The sequence below is a fragment of the Podarcis pityusensis genome, assembly GCF_964106645.2.
Source record: "Podarcis pityusensis genome assembly, chromosome: 18".
Lineage (NCBI taxonomy): Eukaryota > Metazoa > Chordata > Lepidosauria > Squamata > Lacertidae > Podarcis > Podarcis pityusensis.
The window spans coordinates 12,166,610-12,189,561 of record NC_138043.1 but is presented as its reverse complement, the minus strand read 5'-3'; the positions used below and the strand labels follow the sequence as shown (position 1 = coordinate 12,189,561).

General features: G+C 48.2%; 1 protein-coding gene across 3 annotated transcripts in view; it reads left to right on the top strand.

Moving 5' to 3' along the window:
- GNG7 (G protein subunit gamma 7) overlaps window positions 1-22,952 on the top strand; it is a 130,142-nt gene that overhangs the window by 10,959 nt on the left and 96,231 nt on the right. The window contains exon 1 of one of the 3 annotated variants that reach the window (XM_080988636.1): window positions 16,559-16,678. The exons of 1 other annotated variant lie outside the window; for it this stretch is intronic. The gene's annotated coding sequence lies outside the window, so the exon portion shown is untranslated. Of the gene's footprint in view, window positions 1-16,558; window positions 16,800-22,952 lie in introns of those variants that run through there. One more of the 3 variants, XM_080988634.1, reaches the window with a different exon arrangement.

Here is a 22,952-nt window from a genome sequence, read left to right as displayed (position 1 = left end):
GTGCTGCCTCCTCGTGGCGCTATGGGCGCTGTAGGGCCTCTCAGCAGCGCAGGGGGAGCCGTCCTACATCTTAGCAGCCCTGCGGACGTGGCACTGCATCTCAGCAGGGCTTGGGGAGCTGTACGACGTCCCGGCAACGCAGCGGGCACCGGGCGGCCTCTCGACAGCACCATGGGAACTGTGCTACGTCCTGTCAGCGCTATGGGCGCCGCACTGCCTCTCGACAAGGCACTGGGAACTGCAGGACACCTTAGCAGCTACGGGAGCTGCCCCTCCGACCCACTGGCTCCCCACAAGTGGGAGACGAGACTCGCTCCGCTTCCCTGCCCCACCTCCCACTTGTTCCCCTTGAACACAAGGACTTTTCGGGGTGGGGGTCCCTTGGTGCTGCCACTCGGGAGGGCTTCTGCAACCAAGGCGGGGCTGCCGCAGCAAACTGGGGGGCCAGCAGGACCAAGGAGGTTGCCCCCCAGACTCACCCATTTTGAGTCCTGAATCTCCTTGCTGGACTCTGGAGGGGGGCGAAGAAAAGAGGATCTTCTGTGACCTCCCCATCCCGCATTTATTGCCCCCCCCCCGCTCACCCTCCAGACTTTGACCTGCGAAGATGTTGGGGGCAGCCGGGGGGCTGCCATGCCGCTGGGTTTCCCTGCCCTACCTGCTTCGAAGGAAACCCCTGGTGGAGATGACTGCTGCTCCAGGGCCCTCCTCACAGGGACGTAGCGGGTCTCCTTTGTGGGCTTGTGGAGGCACAGGGGGAGCAAGGGGTGCCTCCTGGCCTCTCCTGCAGCCCAAAGCCCAGCAAGGCCACAGAGGAGAAACTGAGGTTTCTGGGGGCACACAGAGCAGCTCCCCCTTCCCCAACGAAGCGCCCTTCTCAACATGCCAAACACTGAACGTGGCAAACGTCCCCGGGAACTTTTGAACATGTCATTTATTTTTTATTTTCAGGGTGGGCGGGGGGGGGGGAATGGGCTTGATTTTTAAAAGCTGCATAAAACCATAAGGCACAACAGAACATTTCTGCCAGTGAGGTGAGTACGGAGGGGAGTGAGGAAGGGAGAGGGGCTTGGGGTTGGGTTTGAGAAGGGGCAATGGAGGCACCAGCCCGGCCTTAAGCTGGACTCCCCAAACCTGGTTCTCGCCAGGCGCTTCCTTGCCCGTTCATTTTCTTGCACCTTTTCTCTCTCTCCAAGGAGCTTGCAGGGGGTTGGGCTAGATGACCCCTGGGAGTCCCTTCTGACTTGGCAATTCTGCGATTCCAATCCCCGCAGTGACCCTGCAAGGTGAGCTAGGCTAAGAGGCAGCGAGTGTCCCCCAAGGTCACCCAGCAAGCTTCCTGGCCGAATGAAAGGGATCTGTTTTATTTATTTTCATTTATTCAGTTTATGGACACCATAGTTCAAGAAGGACACTGACAAACTGGAACGTGTCCAGAGGAGGGCAACCAAAATGGTCAAAGGCCTGGAAACGATGCCTTATGAGGAACGGCTAAGGGAGCTGGGCATGTTTAGCCTGGAGAAGAGGAGGTTAAGGGGTGATATGATAGCCATGTTCAAATAGATAAAAGGATGTCACATAGAGGAGGGAGAAAGGTTGTTTTCTGCTGCTGCAGAGAAGCGGACACGGAGCAATGGATCCAAACTACAAGAAAGAAGATTCCACCTAAACATTAGGAAGAACTTCCTGACAGTAAGAGCTGTTTGACAGTGGAATTTGCTGCCAAGGAGTGTGGTGGAGTCTCCTTCTTTGGAGGTCTTTAAGCAGAGGCTTGACAACCATATGTCAGGAGTGCTCTGATGGTGTTTCCTGCTTGGCAGGGGGTTGGACTCGATGGCCCTTGTGGTCTCTTCCAACTCTATGATTCTATGATTCTATGATTCTATGACTGCCCTTTATCAAAAGATCCCGGGGCACTCTCCAACATTAAACGCACATTGCAGAGCACCAATAATAAAAATGTAATAAAAAGTCTAATAGCAGACAGCATAGTAATCAAATAATCAGGCAATAACAGCCCCTTCCCCAAGCTTTAAAAGGCCATAGATTATTTAATTTGAACCCTAGTCTCTCCCAGGTCCTAGTCTGGTGCCCTAACCATTGCACAATCACTGCCTCTCAGTGTTTTTTTCTTTTTAACTTCAGCGCCTGTCAGTATGGCTGTGTCTCCCCCAGGAGGAGGCGCTATGGGAGAAGTCTGATCTGCAGCTGGGTTATTATTAGATGATGATGATGATGATTATTATTATTATCATCATTAATAGTATCCCACCTCACCCACCCCAAATTGGGACTCAAGGCGGCTGATGCCAGTTAAAACAGTGCAGATAAAATCCAGAAACACACAAAATATAACTGATAAGGAGTAATTGAAGCTTTGATGGAATTAGAGCAGCAGGAAAAAAATACAAGCAGTAAAAGCTGCACTGGCCCCATTTGAAATCTCTTTCCCCAAGGCCTGTAGGAACAAGGATGTCCACAGCTGCAAAGGAGAAGCAAGGAGGGAGCTAGGCTGGTTTCCTTAGGCAGGGAGTTCCAAAGTTGCCTGCAGGGGCAGATTGAGGGGAGTGCGAGTCATCGGCCCTGCATGCAAGGAAAGGCAGGAAGGAGCCAGGTGCTGGTGTCATGTGGGGCGCTGCTGAACATTTAAAAGCCCCCCAATCCACTGCTGTTGCTTAGAATGCCCTGTCCTGCTTCCCCAACAAGCGATCCTAGGAGGGTGGCAGGAGAGAAGATCTCAAAACCTGGGCAGCTTTGTTTGGGGCGAATATGGCCGTCTAGACAGCATGGACCTCTGCTCTGTAGGGCTTTAGAAGGCATAATCAGAGTTGGGCCTGGAAACTGACCGCTGGTCGGTGGGGCTATTAATAATACTAATTATTACTATTTATTATTTCTTTGCCACCAATCTGACCGGGCTGCCCCTGCCACTATGAATGACTTCCAACAAATTAAAAACATCCAACACAGCAAAACATCCAACATCAGAACATTTTAAACTTCTGAAAGTAAGAGCTATTCAAGAGTGGAACGGTCTCCCTTCCTGGGAGGTTTTTAAGCAGAGGTTTGACGGCCACCAGTCCTGGATGCTTTTGCTCAGATTCCTGCATTGCAGGGGGTGGACTAGATGTTCCTTGGGGTCCCTTCCAACTCCAATTATGTGATTCTATGACCCTTCCTATACAGGCTCGCATTCAGATGTTGTCTAAAAGTCAGGTGGCCGTTGATTTCCTTGACATCTGACGCAACAAGGGCTCGCCTGCTCTCTCTAACCAGCCCCAGTCAGCAATCTGGCTGCTTAATAATAATTCATTTATTTTCTTTCTTAGATTAATCCCAAAGATCTCTGGGCAGTTCATGAGATGAAATTGGGGGCAAAGTCCCTCCTGTACAAAGAAGCTGCTTTAGGTAGCTACAGACAAGCTTTGCGTTTTACAGCATTGAGAATTCCTCCGATGGTGCTGTGCCGGCCTTTATTCTAGAGAGCAGGAAATATCAGGAGCGGTCATTGAAAAGCGACTCTTGCGAGGAGGAGATCCTTGGCTTTGGCTCCGATTCAGGGTTCTGCAACTCTGTGCAGACTTTGGAAATGGTTCCCAGGAAATGTGTGGCAGTGTTTTTGTCCCAGAGGCAGTGGCGTGTTGTGGGGGGCGAGGGGGCCGTGGCCCCAGGCACGTCAGGCTCCCTTGCTGAGGCCGCGGGGCAGCTGGAGCCGAGACTTTTCCTGGCCCATACTGGTACTTCCCCAGGACCTCCCTCCTGGCGGGTGTCCTTGGGCAAGGGGTGCAAGGGGCAAGCGGAGCGGAGTTGCCCGCTTGCCTGGCACCTGCCGGTGCCCGCCCATGTGTTGCACGTCCGGGGAAGGGCTGCGCTTGGCCCCTCGGCCTGCCCTCTTCCGCCTTCTCCCAGGCCCTCGAAGGAGCGCCAGCCGCTGCTCCCGCCGAGCTGAGAGGGCCAACCTCCGCCAGGCGCAGGAGCCACGGGGCACAGTGAGCCACGTCCACCTGTTGCCTCCTCACGACCCCCACAAGGAGGCCTTGCCCTGGGCACTGGCAATGCATGCTGTGCCGTCAAAGCTACACCCGACTAAGAGAAGCCTGCGAGCGAGATCCTGAAGACGTCTTCCGGAGGGGTCTGGACAGGGATCGGCCCTCAGCAACGTCACCTAGCTAAAATGTGCCTGGGGAGGTTTCGTTCCCGAGCCCTTTTCAAAGGCAGCCCCAGGTGGAATGCGTTGCGGTAGTCCAGATGGGGTGCAAGGGAGGCGTGGCCGTCCCCTCAAAAACCCTCCCCAGTGCAGACCCTCACCAAAATCTTTTTTATATATAAGTTTTTTATTGGTTTTACATAAAGATTGTACACAACAAACATGACCATTCCAAAAATAAAAAAGAGGTTCTTTCGAACCTTCAGACCTCCTTCCCTCCCTCCGTGGGCTCCATTTCTAAATTTTATTCCTGTATCTTTTACTGTAATCTATCTATTATATAATCAAGGTATCCAAAGGTCATGTTACTGTACAAGCGTCAATGTGTTCCTGCCAATGATTTCAAGCTGTTTACAGTGGTCTCTCAAATATGTTAGAAAGTTATTCCAGTCTTTTAAGAATACTTGGTCTTCCTGATTTCTGATCTTTCCCGTCAGTCTTGCCATTTCAGCATGTTCCATCATCTTGGTCTGCCACTCTTCTCTGATCTCCTTCTTTCCATCTCTGGGCTACGGGCATCCTTGCTGCCGTCGTTGCATACAGAAACAGTCTTTTGTTTTCTTTTGGTAGTTCTGCACCTATAATACCTAGCAAAAACTCTGGCTTTTTTCAGCTCGTTGTATATCATTTCCCAGAAAGCTTTTGCCACCCCACATGACCACCACATATGATAAAAAGTACCCTCTTTCCTTTTACATTTCTAGCACACACTTGAACTGGTTCTATACATTTTCGCAATTTTACTGGTGGTCAGATACCAATGGTACATCATTTTTATTTTATTTTTAAATAATTTTTATTAACAGGCCAATCAAATCACAATAATTCCAAATCACATTAATTCCAAATTACACAGCCAAATTTTAAAATTTTTGTTGGGGGTACCCATGCTTCGAGTTCCGAAAGGGATCCAAACATCTCTCTTGCTGCTGCTTTAATATACATAGTTCTGTCCAAATAGTATTCACAGTTCTTAATCAATCTTCTCTTTGTTATTTTCTTCATCTTCTTGTTGTTATCATATATTCCTTTCTTTGTGATCTCTGATGGTTTCCACAAGCAGGTTGAAAACAAACGTTGTTATATCCTGTGTGGATTTTACACTCATCCAAGAGCCATATCAAAATAGACAGACATCATTTCAACACCTCCGTACAAAACATTTCCCACAGTCTGTCCTGGTTTCCACAGGCCTGCCGCTCTCCTCAATTTTCTCAGGGGGCCCTGCCAGGCCGATCTCACATTCCAATACAGTAACGGCCATAGTCCTCCTCCCCCTCGGTCCTCCTGCGGGCAGGCCTGCCATAACACTCTCTTTTTATGACTGCGTCACAAAGAACTCCCTTTCCTTTCCCGATGTTTCCACAAGCCATGTCCTTGATTAGTAATCAATTTCCATACAGTTCCCAATCCTCCTGCTTGTGATCAGTAATTGTAACGATTCTTTCTCAGGGGGGAGGGTTATGGGGTACTCACATAAGACAAAAAAAGAAAAGTCCCCCCCCCCATTCAGTCTCGCTCCGACATACCAATCCTTTGATGAATCTTCTTTTTGATTTATTGTTGAATCCAGCCCGTCGCTCCACATCCCAGAGATCCCTTTAATTAGCAGTCTTTACTCCCGATCTTCACTCGAAGTATGTGCATTTGCTTCTTTCTAATTGTTTATTTCGAGCTGCTGCAGCCAGTGCGCAATCAGAGACAGCGTCCGGGAGAGCCAGACCCACACAAGGGCTTTGTGCCTAGTGCCCTCACCCCCTTCTTTCGAATCCAGGGGTGATTTATGGCCACAGCAGGCAAGGCAGTGTTCCCCATTCCCTTGGGGCAACAAGGGAGGCTGCATACTCCCATATCAGCCTCTTAATTACCTCGTGTGAGCCGGAGAGATGGTATTGTCGGCCATCTTCCAATGCGCCCCTAGCGCCCCCTTTTTTTTATTTATTTATACAAAATCTCAGCCTTTAAAAAAATATATATAGTTTAGTTTGTTACTTACAAATTATATCTAAGTAATTAATAAAGACAATACCAATCACAAGCTGACATACAAAAATGTGCAATAAAACTGAGGTATCACAACTATATACTGATAAAATTGGATATAGATTTATATGACACTCTACATAATATGAAAGCTGATCCTGACAATGCTTTTTTTAATATCATTTTAAAAGTCATTCTTTAGTAATAAGGAATTCCAATTGTATCCAATACCTTCTGAATTGCTTGCAGAGGATCAACAATCTTTTATATTATCTTTCCTTAAAACCCATTCTGGTCTCTGCCTGGTCTCTGCCTATTGTTGTCCTTAGAGGAGTTGCTGGGACAGAGAAATGCCCATTTTTGTATGCGGCCAACTTCTGTTTGGCAAGCATTCTTCGTGCATCCATTTGATGTTTCCGTGCTGGGAGTTTAAGCAGGCTCTGAAGGCGAGTACCTACTCGTGAGCTGCCTCGGATCTCAGAAGCTCTTCTTGAGTCCTTTGAAAGAAGAGCACGTCTTGGTAAAAATGCTTCCACCTTTCTCTGGAACTTTGTCGCCAGCTCTCTCTCTGTACATCTGAAGTAGGTCCAGTAAAGTATCAACACAATTCTCCACTGTGTAAACGGCTTCAGTTGTCTTTTCATACTTTGACAAATTAAGCAGGACCTGGACAGAATAACGTATGACATCCATGCTAGGGACACTGTGATTACAACTCCATATCAAAGTAAAAATAGTGGATACTGCTTCATTCTGGACCATACTTTCACAGCAAACGGGTGACAGTCGGGTAACAACCTCCAAGTCTTTTAAAGCTGCCAGAATGTAAGAAAAGTGTTTATATTTGAGAAGCCGATCAATGGCAAGTGCTGTTCTGTACATCATTTTCATGTAATTTTCTTTCAACGAGCAGCAGGCTGTAAACTTCAGATCCTCCTTCCATAACTTTTCCCATGATAAAAACTGTATATTATAACCAAAATTTCTTGCCCAGTGTATCATTATTGATTTAACTTCTTCATCTTTAGTGAGCCTTTCTAAAAGTAATTTATTCATCTTTGAAAGTAATTTCACATTATTTTCCAACAAATCTTTTTCAAACCTTGACATCTCTGTACCAAAACTTTTTTTATCCAGTTTGAAGACATCATTTAATTGATGGTACTGTAACCAATCTGTTAGTAGCTCTCTAATGTCTTCAAACTTTTTCCATTTTAATTGATCTTCCACTTCTGCTAACAGCTCTATTTAGATTGCCCAGTCACCTCTCATGTTTAATTTTTTAACAGATATTGCTTCTAACAGAGAGCCACCATGGTGTCTTCCGCTCTAATAGATTTTTATACTTCTCCCATACCTCATAAATTGATTTCAGGAATCGCTTATGTCCTTTTGTTGTTTTCATACCATAGCTATGCCTGCCCCCCATACCTGCTATCATGACCTTCTGGGGTGCCCTGGAGCGGGGCTGGGGGAGGACGAGCTCAAGGAATGGCGTGGGCAAGGTGCAGCGCGGGGTTGTGGGCGAAGGGGGCTCCTGGGCCTGGCGGGCTCCTGCCCTGCCTAGGGAACAGCACCCATTGGCCCTTCTCCCGCCCCTTTTCAGCGGCCCTTCCGTCCCTTTTTTTGAAAGTGCATTTTGAAATATACACATTCCTAGATCTATAACTATATAAATAATTGCAGTAAGAAACGGGTGTTTTCAAAAGGGGTTTGTTGTTGTGGTGTCCAGGGGGATCTATAAATTATTTTTCTGTTTCCTTTTTTAATTATTTACTTGTTTCTGTCCTGTATTTTGTTCTGTGAACCCCCTTGAGATAAGGGCGGTATAGAAATCTTAATAATAATAATAATAATAATAATAGGTCTAAGATATCTGTATTTTTAAACAATATCCTCACCAAAATCTTAGTCCTGTGAATTTTAATTGATTGTAGAATTGTAGAGCTGACGGGGACCCCAAGGGTCATCTAGTCCAAGGCAGGAATCTCTTGCCCAACATGGGCTCAAACCCATGGCCCTGAGATTGAGAGTCTCGTGCTCTTATCCACTGAGCTCACTAACCTCTCTCTCTCTGTCTCACTCACACACCCAGCAGGAGGAAACCTCTGAATCCCAGTTGCTGGAAACCGCAGGGAGGAGAGCTGCTCTTGTGCTCAGGTCCTGTTTGTAGGTTTCCCCAAAGTGACCACTGTGGCCACAGGCGACTGCCAGGTTGACCTGGCCTGATTCCGCAGGGCTTACGCTCTCCCAGTGCCATCAGTGTCAGTTTCCATTCTTTTAAACAACCACCACCAAGTCTCTAGTCCCTATTGATTTTGGAAATGTAAAGGGAGGATTCTGCACAAGGAGAAGCTGCTCAGTCTGTCAGGTCCTGCTGGGAGGTATCTGCTTGGCCCCTGTGAGGCCATGGGCCCCCTTTGGCCTGATTCGGCAGCCAGGCTCTTCTGCTGTCCTCGTGGAACCTCCATGTCCAGAGGCAGTCTATCTGGATCCCCAGGTTCGGAGGAGCATTTGGCCAGTGTGAGAAGAGGAAACTAGGCTAGTCAGACCTCCTCTTCCAGTGGTCTTATGTTCTCACCCCCAATGGCCCTGGGTCAAAGCCTGCAGTCTTTGCTGCTGCCCAGGGATGCTGGCTTTTCCGGGGTGGGCCTGGGGAAAAAACTGGTGTTTCTGCATTTGCCAAGGGTTCCTGTAGCCAGGCAGCTCCTTCTCTCCTCACTGGCAGAAACAGAAGCAGTGGAGCGACTTTCTCTGCTGCGTTGGCACAATTTATATTGGTTATTTGAAAAGCACCAGGGGTCCGACTCAGCAGCACAATTCCGCGATCCCGGCACAGGGCGCGCAGTGCCCGGTCCATGTGCTGTTTGTGTGCCTGTTTGCCCCTGTGCCGCTGCCAGCCATAGACCTGCACAAGGCCGCCTTCAGAGGCTCCTTCGGGCAGCGGCGGCTCGCTCAGGACCAGCACAAGCCTTGGGGGTCCGGGCAGCTGCTCCGCTTTCTCCCTGGTTGTGGGTCGCTCGGATCCATCATCAAGGGGGTGAATTTTAATTTGAGTTGGATGTTGCTTGGAAGCTGGTGCTCCTCTGGCTCCCTTTGGTCTCCCCACCCCCTGTGTGTGTGTGTGAATCTGCCCCATCTTCTTTGCTGGCCCAGGAATTGCACAATCCGCTCTCTTGTCTGCTGGGCCCAGGACAGCGAAGGGGGTCTATTCTCCCTCACCCACTGCCTCCTCTCCATCTTTGCCGGCTGGGATGTCTTGTCTTGGATCATGAATGGTGCTTCTTTAAAATTTCGAAAGGAGGCAGTCCTTTGCATTGTAAATAAATTGAAAAACAATCCCTCTCACCCCACGTTCCCTCTTGACGATGGCAGCATGACAACATCAGCTACCGTGCATAACTGGCTTTTTCCAGAGAAAAAAGATAGCAAAAAGGGAAAATAAAAGACGACCATATTATAATAATGTAATCCAACAAAACTGATGGTACAATATGTAGCTTTTATCCTAGAAATAGTCTTCCTTGAATGAACGAATAAAAATGGATTTATTGTATCCCATTCCTTCCCCGCTCCCCTCGCCTGGTGTTGTTCTTTGGTCAAGTCGGGACCCTGCAGGGAGGTGAGGGGATCCGATCCTATCCAGGGGTGACGGGGGGGGGGACTTGCCTGCCCTCCACCCAGTGGCAGCTCCCATTGCCACCATCCCCGGCCATACTGGGAGCAATGGGCAGCCATGGAAAAGGCTTTGGATCATCAGAGAAGGAAATGGAAGCAAAACTGCCAGGATTATAAATGCCATTATACAAATCTATGGGGCAACTGTATTTGCAGTCCTGTGTCACCTCTCCTCAAAAAGGATATGTGTAACTCGCAACTTATGCAAATTTAAGATTTACGCACTCGGAGAACTAAAAAAACAAATGAGTAGTGTTAGAAAAGTTGTGTGCTACCCCACTCTCTGCAAGATCCCAGCGGGTTCCAGGTGCTCACCCAGGGTCTGTGGTCCTTTGGAGAATTGAGAGACGCCAGAGACGGTTGCAGCTTTAAGAAATATGGTTTATTTCCCTATTTACACCTTCTGTCTGCATAGAGAGAGTCCAGATCTTACAGCGTGGTCATTTCAAGAGGGGCTGCCCAAGATGGATCCCAGTCTTTCTTCCTCCTCCTCCTTCCCAGAACACCTTGCCAAAAAGCTCTCTTACCCTGGCAAACCCCCAGTCTCTGTTCACACCTCAGGGCAAGGGGGGAGGACAGTTTTCTGGACTTGCCAATGGCCTTTAATTGCCCTCTATTGTTTCTTAATGGCCACCTCCATTTGCAGCTACTCCCCAGAAATTCCTCAGCAGCTTCTCTTCTCCCTTCATCCCCCAAGTAATCAAAATCCTTGCATTTGTTAATTTCTAGGGTTGAGGGTCATGCCACCCCTTAAGCCAGGAAAAGGCCACTCTGGAGGGCATGGGGTGGAGGTCATCTGTGGGGGCAGAACTGGGCACCTCCGTCTCTCTTCTCACTGCAGCAGCCCGGAGTGATGCTTGGTGTGGGGCAATTTGAGTGCCTAAAAGGGGGGGGGGGTTGATCTGCCTGCTTGACACAGACACACAAGATGAAGGTGGGGGAAATAAAGTTGGTGGAACAGGGCACTTGGGGGCAATGGAAGACCTACATAATGAGAAGTTTTTAATGTTTGACATTTCATTATGTTTTTGTGTGCTGGATGCCACCCAGAAACGTAGCCCGATGGGTTGTTGTTGTTAGCCCTGAAGCTTGGTCATGGGGGCCCCTTCGCAGCCAGCAACCAGGCCTCTTCTTCAATGGGGCTGTCCCACAACAGATCACTCTGCCCTGGCAACCTTTGTGTAATGGACTCTCATACTTTGGGGTTGTTGAAATACATACAACAAAAAATTAATGCATTTGAGCTGGGCAACTCAGTTGGTGTCTATGAGAACCCAGATTTTTAAGCAATGCGGACTGAAGTTGCTTCTGGGGCCCTGAAACATCACCTTCATTTGTTTCATCGGAGATCTGCCCCGGTGGGGGGCGACACCAGCGATGCATCCGTCTCTTTTTCCCAAAGGGGGATTCAATGCTCCTTGAGATTCTGCCTGAGCCACGGGCACTGCGCTGCAAGCCATGCCAACGCTGATGATTCCAGATGGAGAGGGAGGGACATGGCAAGCATATCCTGCACCAAACAGGCTGCATCGCTCGGGACTCAGGGGTGTTTGCAGAGGGTGGGTGCGTGTGCAAATGCGTGAAAGGCTGCGTCATCCGTGTGTGCTGCGCAGCTAAGCTTTGTCTCCATGCACCGCTCTTGAAAAAGCAAAAGTGCCATGCCTCTCCCTTCCCTCGCTTGCTGTGCTGGAGGGTCCTGCATTTGAGGCCTGCGTTTGCACAAAGGCGCGTCTGCGCATGAAGGTCACCAGAAGAGCCTGGCTGCTGGATCAGAGCCTGTCCTCAACTAATCAGGATAGACTGCTTCTGGGCCTGGAGGTTGCATAGGGACACAAGAAGAGCCGGGCTGCTGGGTCAGGCCCCAAGGGGGCCCATCATGCTGTCCTCACAGGGGCCAGCCAGACCCCCGTTATGGGACACCTGCCAGCCTGGCTCCCCGGGTGTGTGGCGCTTCTGTGGTGCATCTGTGTGTGGATCTCACAGTGTCTCTGCCCCCCTCACAATCAGAAATGGCAAGTCCCCCTTAGGCCCTGCGTGGCAAATCCCGAAATGCGTCATTCACAGGGTTGCTGTGGAAACCGTTGGCTCTCTGCTGGCGTTTGGGAGCGGAGGAGACGGGGAAAGGGAGGGGAGAGCTGCAGCCCCCTTGGAAAAGGGGGGCACCCCATGCCTCTCCCTGAGCCCCCTTTCTCCGATGGAAATAGGGACGTCCTCTTCTCCACCGGGAAGCTTCTCCCACATTTGAGCTCACTGCACACAGAGATGCCTTCTGCACTTCAACCTCAGCCACCCTGAGCCAAGGCCAGCCTCTGCTGAACTGACCTCACAGGGTTGTTGTAAAGGAAAAAGGTGCGAGGGAAGGAATCGTGTGCAGCAACATCTACAGATAAATGGAATGAAACAATATTTCAGCTGTAAGCAGCCCTGAGTCCCTGGGGGGGGGGGGCAGGCAGGAAATAATAATACTGGAAACAGAATGATCCTACCAGAGAGTAAATGCTATTGCTATTGAACTCAGTGGGACTTAGTTCCAAGTAAAAATGCTTCAGGTTGCAGTGTAAAGCTGCACAATCTTTATACCCAATTACTTGGTCGCAAGCTCCATTGACTACAGTGGGACTTACCGGTACTTCTGAGTAGGCAGAGTGAGGCTCCATTTACAATAAAGGAATAAACCTTCTCCATGCTTCCTAAGAAATGGCAGGCTGCAGAATGACTTGCAATGAAAGACTTTAAAGTGGATGGGTGACCTTTTCCTTCAAAATTATAGGAAACTTCACCATTTCCTCCATTTGGTGCAGGAATTTTATTTTCAGTATAAACAGGACTCCGTTTTAGCCCCTGCACACACCACTTTTAATTATTCTCCAAGATGGGGAGGGAAAAAGGAAAGCGGGACATTCCGGGATCAAATCAGGAACCGGGATGTCTTCTGTAATTCTGGGATTTCCCTGGAAAAGCAGGGATCTCGGAGGGCCTGACAGAGGCGTTTGCTTTCTCCTCCTGCCATGGGCTTTGAATTCACACCGGCCTTCAGGAAAGCTCTGTGTTAGCTCTGTTTCTAATGTGTCACGAGATTATAAGCTGTCTCATGCAAGAAAAGATCTTATTTTGAGTTTATTGGACTCCATCACACGATGGCATAAACATCCGTTGATGACAGCCTGCTGTTGGAGATGCAAAAAGGAAAATGCTTCTTTTAAACTTATGTTTTTTACAGTGTCCATTATTGGTGAATTTGCGTCTGTGTGTGTGTGTGGGGGGGGAAATTAGGATGTATAAATGCTGTTGTGGGGAAAGAGCTAAAAATTTCAGAAGGTATCATTCATATACCTAACCTATGGGGCTTGACAGATGGTCAGCAAAATAGAGTCTCTGGGCCCACACATCTGCAAAAAGATTTATATTTATACATAGGAAGGGCAAAAATATGTCCCCCTTCGATCGATGGATAGAGGACATGACAATTCTTGCAACTAATGAATGGACAAAGATTACGCACAATCAAATTTAATGATATTTGGAATGTATTTGTCAAAACCACATAGTTAATCAAATATTTGAGGGAAACAATGAGTTTATTCATCTACATAGATACTATATAGTTATATTTTATGGTTCTTTTGTTATTTAAAATGCTTTAAATTTTTTTTATGTATTCTTTTCCTTTTTTCTATTTTTCCCCTTTCTTATTTATTTTAATTTACTGTAATAAGCTCAATAAATTTATAAGCAAACATTTTAAAAAGGAGAGGCCAGTGTTGACTTGGAAGCTTGCAAGGTTGCTGCACCCGCAAGGTCTGGAATGGCACCCATTTCATGCCCTGTTTCAGGTGACACAGGCTCTCCATCGATGGGTGACTCTCCACCAATGCACCACCTGCCCTTGGCCACCAGGGGGCACCCTGCACCCAAAAGCGAAACTGGCTTTGCTCCTTTGCCTGGAAGAATTGGGAGTTGGGGGTTGAGGGTGACTTGCCCAGGGGGCGCTCTGGGGTGGGGGGCCTAACGGACCAGGGTGCTCCCCCCCTGAATCAGCGCCTGGATCAAGCCCAGGTGGGCAGGCCTAGTCTGGCCTCCTGCGTCCGACAGTGGGCAGCCCATCCCTACCCAAAGGCAGCCTTTGTGGCAGCTGCTCTCTCTCCCCCCCTAACCTTCCTCGCAGGGCTGGCTGTCCCTGTTGAGGCCTCATCTCTTCGGCATGAGCTGCCTCTGCCCAAAATTAAGAGATAAACGTTGCTTTCTCTCCAAGAAGAAGCAACTGGTTCCCTCACTGAGCTGAGTGTACACTTTCATAGAACTGTAGAGTTGGAAGGGACCCCCAGCGGTCATCCAGCCCAACCCCTGCAATGCAGGAATCTCAGCCAAAGCATTCCTGGCAGATGGACATCCAAGCTATGCTTAAAAACCTCCAAGGAACTAACTTGCTCCAGCCACAGCCAGAGTCCAGCTTCGTTCCACTTTAAAATGGTTCTGATAATGGATCATTCAATTTCTCCTGATGCATTCTCTCCCTGCAAAGCATGTTTCTGCCTTAATATCTCAGTGCAATTCCCTTTGGCAGGAACACTTGTGCCCACAGCCCTGCAAAGGGAGCCTGTCTTCCATTTCCCTTCGTTTTCCCATGGACAAATCAAATATCCTAAAGCCTTTTGCATTCAGCTGCAGCAATTTTGTTCTGCACCCAGCTGGTAGAAATCACCATTTCCTTTTATTCTGCCCCCCTCTCTGCATGCACATGGGCACAAAAGTGTGTCTCCACAGCAAAATGTTACGGCACATTCCTGGCATGGACATGTTTCCACAGCAGGGGGCTGAGGAGACTGGAAAAATTATAGTTTTTGTGGTCCAGGATACCAGGCCACTCGCCAATAAGACAGGAAAAGCGAAGATGAGATGGGAGTTCCTCATCTCTTGCGGGAGTCTTTCTCCATGTGCAAAATGTGTTCATTTAAATTTTATTTTGGGGCATCTAAAAGTGCAGCCAGTCAAGGGGCAAATCTGGGAGTGGGCATTGAGCTGAATCTTTGATTTGAGCTGCAAAGAACTCATTTATTGAAATAAGTTTATTGTCCAATTTATTGCCATCTAAGACAGGGGGCAGCAACCTTTTTCAGCAGGGGGCCGGTCCACCATCCCTCAGATCATGTGGGGGGCCGGACTATATTTTGAAAAGCGGTACGAATGAATTCCTATGCCCCACAAATAACCCAGAGATGCATTTCAAATAAAAGGACACATCCTACTCATGTAAAAACATGCTGATTCCCGGACTGTCTGTGGGCCGGATTGAGAAGGCGATTGGGCCGGATCCGGCCCCTGGGCCTTAGGTTGCCTACCCCGATCCAAGAGATTTCGTTGGGGGATTGGAGATTGAGAGATTTCTCCAGGGCTGCAGGCTTTGAGGGATCCACAAAATGGCCACAAACGGCTCTATCCTCCCTTCCTCTTTTACCTGAAGTTTAAGGGCACTTTTTTAATCTGGAAGTTTTTAATGTTTGGCCTTTTATTTCGTTTTTATATGTGCTAGAAGCCACCCAAAGTGTTCTGACTCTCATTTTAAAGAACCACCTTGCATTTGGCAAGACAGATGGGAGATGTACAAACAATAAAATTATTATTATTGTTGTTATTGTTATTGCTTTGTGGGCTTTTCTTAAAAAATGAAAAGAACCTTTTATGCATTAAATTTATGCACCACTGAAACTGATTGTTTGCTTTGTTTGCCTAATGAATCTCAGGTTTTTCTTCCTGTTTGGGTTCACTATCCTCCCAAATTTGCACATATTGGTTGCTGTCCAAATACTGGAATTTATATATATATATATATATATATATATATATATTGGGCCTCAGCTTCTCTGTCTGCGTTTCAAGGGTTGCCTTCCGGTTTTTACTTCTCTGGGGATTATTGGGTTGTTTTCGTTCTTATTTCTAGAATGTATTTTGTGTTTTTCCTATCATGATTTCATTGCAAACCGCCCATGAAGATTTAATAAAATAAAAATAAATAACATTATTTGGCTTTTTTTCGGTCAGTTGTCATTCTTCAAATGCCACTGCCAAATTGGGAGAAAGGTGGGAGGCAAATGCAGTAATGGTTTTATGATTATTATTTGTTAAAGTTTAATAATAATTGGTATTATTTTCTCATTTTTGAGGTACTGATGCTTTTAAACAATAATAGTTAAATTATTAATATTTTTTAAAGGCTTTATTATGGAAACTGATTACAGTGGTCCCTCGGGTTACAGACGCTTCAGGTTACAGACTCTGCTAACCCAGAAGTAGTACCTCGGGTTAAGAACTTTGCTTCAGGATGAGAACAGAAATTGCGTGGCGGCGGCAGCGGGAGGCCCCATGAGCTAAAGTGGTGCTTCAGGTTAAGAACGGACCTCTGGAACGAATGAAGTTCTTAACCCGAGGTGCCACTGTCCATAAACAGACGCGGACCATCGACGTCGATCCCAGTTCTCGATTTCCGCCTCGCCCCGCCCCTCTCCTTTCCCGCCTTTGCCACTCATGAATAATGCAAAGAGGGAACATGCGCAGTCTGGCCCACCTCCGCAATCTGCATACGAGTCCCCCCCCCGCGCCGCCGCCCGCCCGCCCTCGCGGGCCCTGATTGGCCGCTTCCGCGCTCGCCCGCGGGGACAACCTAACGGCGCAGCTGAGCGCTCGTCCCGCCTCCGCGCTGAGGGACGCGCCGCGCGTATTGGCCGAGCGGCGCCGTCGGTCCTCGCCCCTTTGACGGAGGACGGGAGCGGAGGGCGGGGGGCTGCCCTGCCCGCTTTCGGGACTTGGCAGCAGGTTGGGTTGCGCGGCAGGGCGAGGGAGGAGGAGGCGGCGGCGGCGGCGGCTTCGGCAGCAGCGGGGAAGCGGCGAGGCGGCCGAGAAGGAAGGCAGAGAAAAAGGCGAGCGGGGCAAGAGGGTAAGAGGCGCCCGACTCGCAAAGCCGCCACCGCCGCCCTCAGGGTGACGCGGAGGGGGAGGTCACGTGGGCACCTGTGAGGGGCGGGGCCGAGGAAGGAAACGCCCCTTGCGGTGGGGTCTTCAGGGGCGGGGCCACCGAGGAGGGGCCTGCAGGGAAAAAGGGGGAGGAGACAATGGCAGGTGGGAGGGGCTTGCACGGTAGTTGAGGGGGAGGAGCTGAGAGGGGCGGGGACCATAGGAAGTGGGAGGGGCCTTAAGAGGAGGGAGGCCTTTCCAAGGGAGGAGCTGCTGCTGTGCTGGTCAAAGTGGGAGGGGCCAACAAATGAAGGAGGGGCTTCTGTACTGTTCAGTGGGCGGGGCTTGCATGTTGATTGAGGGGCTTCTCTGCTGATCCCAAAAGGGTGCTGAAAAGGAGGGCAAGGGTGTTCATGTGGTGTCAGCAGCCTCCTCCACATTGCAGGCACAGCATGAGCTTCTGGAACTCCCCGCCACAAGACGTGAGGTGGACAGCTTTTTGGGGGGAAGGGGCAGGTTTCACTGGCGGGGTGGGGATCTGTAGCTGGAGCTCCGCCTGCCTGGCCGCTGAGGTGAAGAACAGGGCCTGGGCCGGTGGGGAGTTGTTGGGCTTTCCGTTGTGGTATCTGGCTTCTCACTTCTGGTGAGAAGGGACCCAGCGGGGCAGCGTGGGGAAGAGTATCTTGCCATTTAGATAGCAGACTGGAAGCACCTTGCAGGGAGGGCGGGGGACTGTTGGGGCTTGGAACACGTAAGTAGTCATTGCAGAAGGTGCTTGAGAAGGGCAGGTGGTTCCTGTGCATGCACAGAGCGCCTTGATGGGTGAGGGTCACTGAGGAATTCCGGCGGAGAGGGTCTGGCCAACTTCTGGACTCTACAGCAGCCTGTCTCCACTTTGGGTCCCCAGGCGTTGTTGGACTCCTACTCCCATCATCTCTAGCCAGTGGGCAGGGATGATGGAGTTGTAGTCCAACAACACCCATCTAGCTCAGTTGCTTAGAGTGTGGTGCTGATAATGCCAAGGTTGCAGGTTCGATCCCTGTATGGGATAGCTATGCATGGCAGGGACTAGATGGCTCTCAGGGCCACTTCCAACTCTACAATTCCATGATTCTATTATTGTGTCTCATTTATTCATATACCACTTTTTGGCCCCAGTAATTCTGGCAGTGTTAGAAACTCACATATACAGTCAAACCTCGGTTCTCGAACGGCTCCGTTTTCTAACGTTTCAACTCCCGAACGCTAAAAACCCGAAAGTAAAGGCTCCGGTTTCCAAATGCTTTTTGGAACCCGAACATCTGACGTGGCTTCCGCTTGAGTGCAAGAAGCAGTGCCTCGGTTGTCAAATGTTTCAGAAGTCGAATGGTCTTCTGGAATGGATTAAATTTGACAATTGAGGTTTGACTGTATAAGCTAATTGCCAAATGGCACCTTAAACCTAGGTTACCATCGCCATAACAGAATGTCTAGGCTCCTCTTTTTTTGCAGTGAAATTTATTTTTTGTTATTATTCATTTCATTTCTATAGCACTTTATATTTTAAAGAAAAAACCTCAAAAGCAGTTTACAACACATTAGAACATCAAATAAAACAATCCAGAATCCAACAAAGCTTCAAGGGGAATATTCCAGATCCTTCTCTAAGTAGCATTTTGCTTTTCCCACTTTTATTTTACCTACTTAATTTATAGAGCTGCCCCATAGCAGAAGTAGTGTCAGCTAGGACCTGGGAGATCAGGGTTCAAATTCCAGCTCTGTCCTGAAGCTCACTGGGGGACCTTGGCATCAGTCATGGCCTCTTAATCTACCTCACAGGGTCATTGTAGGAATTAACGGGGGGGGGGGGGTCACCCATGGACTCCTTGGAGAAAAAGGTGGGATATAAAGGCAGTGAACAAGCTCTTCTGCTGACCTGCTTAAGAAAGCTGGAGGGACCAGCCAGGTGGAGATGTCAGTTGCCAGTCTGGCATCCAGAGATTTCTGCATGGTCGCAACTGAACCTGTGCCAGTAGCAAAACACGCCTGGCACCTGGGAGATTTCTAGCACTGAATCATGGGTTCATTGGATTTACTAGGCCTGTAAGTACACCGTAGTGTTTAGCTGGGGATACATCCCAAGTGGAGAAAGGCTGTTTGGCAGAGTGGGGCTGCTGTTAACACACATTGCCAGCATTAGAAACTGAGATATGAAAGCTAGGAGCTAAAGGGCACCTTAAACCTCCGTTATGGGTGCAACAACGGAATTTCTAGGCACGCTTTTTTGATAACAAGAATACAAAGCTGAAAATCAATGAACTGCAGCTAAAATATTACGTTCATTTTTCACATGGTCTAGTCCTTCCCCTGCCCACCCTCCTAATATTCTTAAGAGGGACTCTTCTCCAGTCTTCAGAGAGTAGCTAGAAGGGGGAAGGCAGAAAAAGGTCCTCATTTCCTTTCAGTCTGCAGTTTTAATCTGAAATCTTAGGCGCAATACTGTGCTCAGAAACTGCTTGCTCTAATGGAATTCCCTGTTGCAAAATGCGCCTAGAACAATGGGAATTCCCAACACCAGTTATTGCTCTTCCAGAAATGAGCCCCTTGAAATGATATGCAGGAAGGTCTTGGGGGCTGGTGCCCTCTAATTAATGCCGGGGGGAAACACTTCCCACGAACCCAGTACAGTATTTGGACAAACAACTCATTGCCACTGGGTTCAGTCTGCTCGTGACTTGGCTTGCTTGCAAGGGATATGATGGAGCCAGAGGGGTTGTGTGGGGCTTGGAGAGGGAGGGGAGCTAGAGCTGAGCTGAGGGGCTGGTGCTCAGGTCTGTTCTCCTCTTCCTGGATGGGCGCCATGAGGATGGGAAATGGGTGCTGGAGTCCCATGAGGAGGCAAGGTCGATTTGGCTACTCCCAGCCCTGAAAGCTGCTGCAAAAAGCTGCATTTTACCTGCATGGCAAAAGCTTTATTTTGGTTAAATTTCTGCAAAGCAGCAAGGAGCATGCCTTGCCGTGTGCCAAGTGCTTTTTCTCTCTCAACTGCTTTCAGAATGTTATTAATTGTGTTTGGTTTTGGAACGTTTTGATCTGTTTCAGGACATCATTGCTGCTTTTCCAAGTTGTGGATCTGTCTGCTGCCCTGGGGAGGAAGGGCAGGATATAAATTCAGTAAGCAACAATAAATAGACATGCAGGTGTTTGGCTTGTCTAATGCAGAAGGAAACTGTAAATTCTAAGGTCACTGCATCCACTGGTTTATTTTGTGTCAAATCTCCATAGAAGATTTATACTTTGCTTTTCTCCCTTGGTCACTTGAAGCAGTTTACAGTGCAATATAATGCTTTAAAAAATTGATAACTCTATATTCTTCTCATCTCCCTGTTTCCATAGCTGTACTGTTGGTGTAATTTAATTTTAAGGGGCAGCCTAGGCATGCTTCATCTGCTACATCCCACGATATGGCATATGTGTTGTATGTGCATGTGATGCCATGGCTCAGGCAACGTTGCGATATCCGGCCTTTAGAAAATTCGGGCTTAATCTTTTTGCTGCGGATGGAGAATTTGTAGGGAGTCTGAAGCAGAGGAAGACTCAGTAGCACAGAAAGAAAGTTATACTCTTTCATAGGTGAGAAACATGAAAATTGGAGGCTAGTTGAAACTTCTGTCTGAATGGAGTGTACTTAATAGGAGGGAGAGTAGAGCCTAGCCCAGTTGTGTGGGCAACACTTGCTCTTTAAGAAAAAAACCACCTCTTTACATCTGCTTCTGTGGAAGGCATTATTTGCATCGGATGGTTGTTGGAGAAAGAAATCTTTTCTCTTGTTCAGAATTGGTTCCAGGATCTACGTGGTTTGTGCGCTCACAGTTGTGTCAACAGAGTTTGGGCCTCATGGCAGGCAACAAGATCTCGATGAGGAGATGGGTGCGTGCAATAAAGGAGCTTGTGTTTCGCCACAGCTTCAGTCACCAGCAGCATCTCTCGGCAGCGACAGTAGGGCACTGATGGATCCATGGGGTTGAAAGCAGCCGAATGCAGCCTTCCCTGGCCTGGTGCTGTCTGGATATTGTTGCAGCCAACAGTCCCCCAGGTTTGGGAAAGAGCTCTGCACACTTGCAGTCTTGCACCGCCCAACTTGTTGGAAATCTGCACGCCTTGGCCTCTCGTTTTCTTTCTGGGGGATTCTGAAATGCACCGCCAGAGTGGATTTCTATCTGATTACAGATAAATTACTTTTATACTATTTTTTCCCTATGATTACTTTCCTAAATTACTTTTATACTATTTTCAGGTTCCCAGGTTGGTGAAATGCCACCCTGCCCGCCTGGGGCTGCATCACTTCAGTGATTTCCAAGTGTTACTCGTTTCTTAGAAGGAAGTTGGCCTAAATTTAGCGCTTGCCTTTTGTAACATCCGCTGTTTGTCCTTTGAGGAGGTGTGGAGCCCTTCTGCTCCAAAACGTTTTCTGAAATACTGCCTCTGTGCTGTAACAAGAGGAAGGGAAGGTGTCCTTACAGTCAGCTTTAAGGAAGTGGGGTTTGTTTTGAAACCAGGATCTTGTTCTCGGGATGCAAGAAATGACACCCCCTTTGGCACATGGTAGGATTTCTCTTTTTAAAAAGTTAAATGGTCCAAATAGACTTGCTAGTAAAGGGGGCTGCTGGAAGTCAGCCTTGTGCAGATTTGCAGAGTTTGTCTTGGGGTTAAAAGTAATTGACGACTGAGTGTGGTTGCTGGGAGGACAGGAGCTTCCAAGGGAGCAAGAACCGGCTAGAGGCCAGCCTTTAAATTTGCCTTTGTGCAGAAGGACAACACAAAGAGTTGGCACATTTCTGTACCAAGCGCCACATCTTTAACTGAGTTAAGATTAAAAAAGGATGTGTACAAAAAATGGAAAAGGGGGGAAACCACCAAAGAGGAATTCAAACAAATAGCCAGCACGTGTAGACACAAAGTCAGAAAAGCTAAAGCACAGAATGAACTCAGGCTTGCTAGAGAGGTTAAAAGCAACAAAAAAGGCTTTTATGGGTATGTTCGTAGCAAAAGGAAGAACAAAGAAACAGTGGGGTCACTCAGAGGAGAAGATGGTGAAATGCAAACAGGGGACACAGAAAGGGCTGAACTCCTCAATGCCTTCTTTGCCTCAGTCTTCTCTGATAAAGAAAACAATGCCCGACCTGAAGAATTTGGAGCAAATGATTCAGCAGAGGAAATACAGCTCAGAATAACTAAGGAGATAGTACAAGAATACTTGGCTAGTTCAGATGTATTCAAGTCTCCAGGGCCAGATGAACTGCATCCAAGAGTATTAAAAGAACTGGCAGATGTGATCTCAGAACCACTGGCAGTCATCTTTGAGAATTCCTGGAGAACAGGCGAAGTCCCGGCAGACTGGAGGAGGGCAAATGTTGTCCCTATTTTCAAAAAGGGGAAAAGAGAGGACCCAAATAATTACCGCCCAGTCAGTCTGACATCAATACCAGGGAAGATTCTGGAGCAGATCATTAAGCAAACAGTCTGTGAGCACCTAGAAAGGAATGCTGTGATCACCAATAGTCAGCATGGATTTCTGAAAAATAAGTCATGTCAGACTAACCTGATCTCGTTTTTTGACAGAATTACAAGCCTGGTAGATGAAGGGAACGCAGTGGATGTAGCCTATCTTGATTTCAGCAAGGCATTTGACAAGGTGCCTCATGATATTCTTGTAAAGAAGCTGGTAAAATGCGGTCTTGACTATGCTACCACTCAGTGGATTTGTAACTGGCTGACTGACCGAACCCAAAGGGTGCTCATCAATGGTTCCTCTTCATCCTGGAGAAGAGTGACTAGTGGGGTGCCACAGGGTTCTGTCTTGGGCCCGGTCTTATTCAACATCTTTATCAACGACTTGGATGATGGACTCAAGGGCATCCTGATCAAATTTGCAGATGACACCAAACTGGGAGGGGTGGCTAACACCCCAGAGGACAGGATCACACTTCAAAACGACCTTGACAGATTAGAGAACTGGGCCAAAACAAACAAGATGAATTTTAACAGGGAGAAATGTAAAGTATTGCACTTGGGCAAAAAAAAAGGAGAGGCACAAATACAAGATGGGGGACACCTGGCTTGAGAGCAGTACATGTGAAAAGGATCTAGGAGTCTT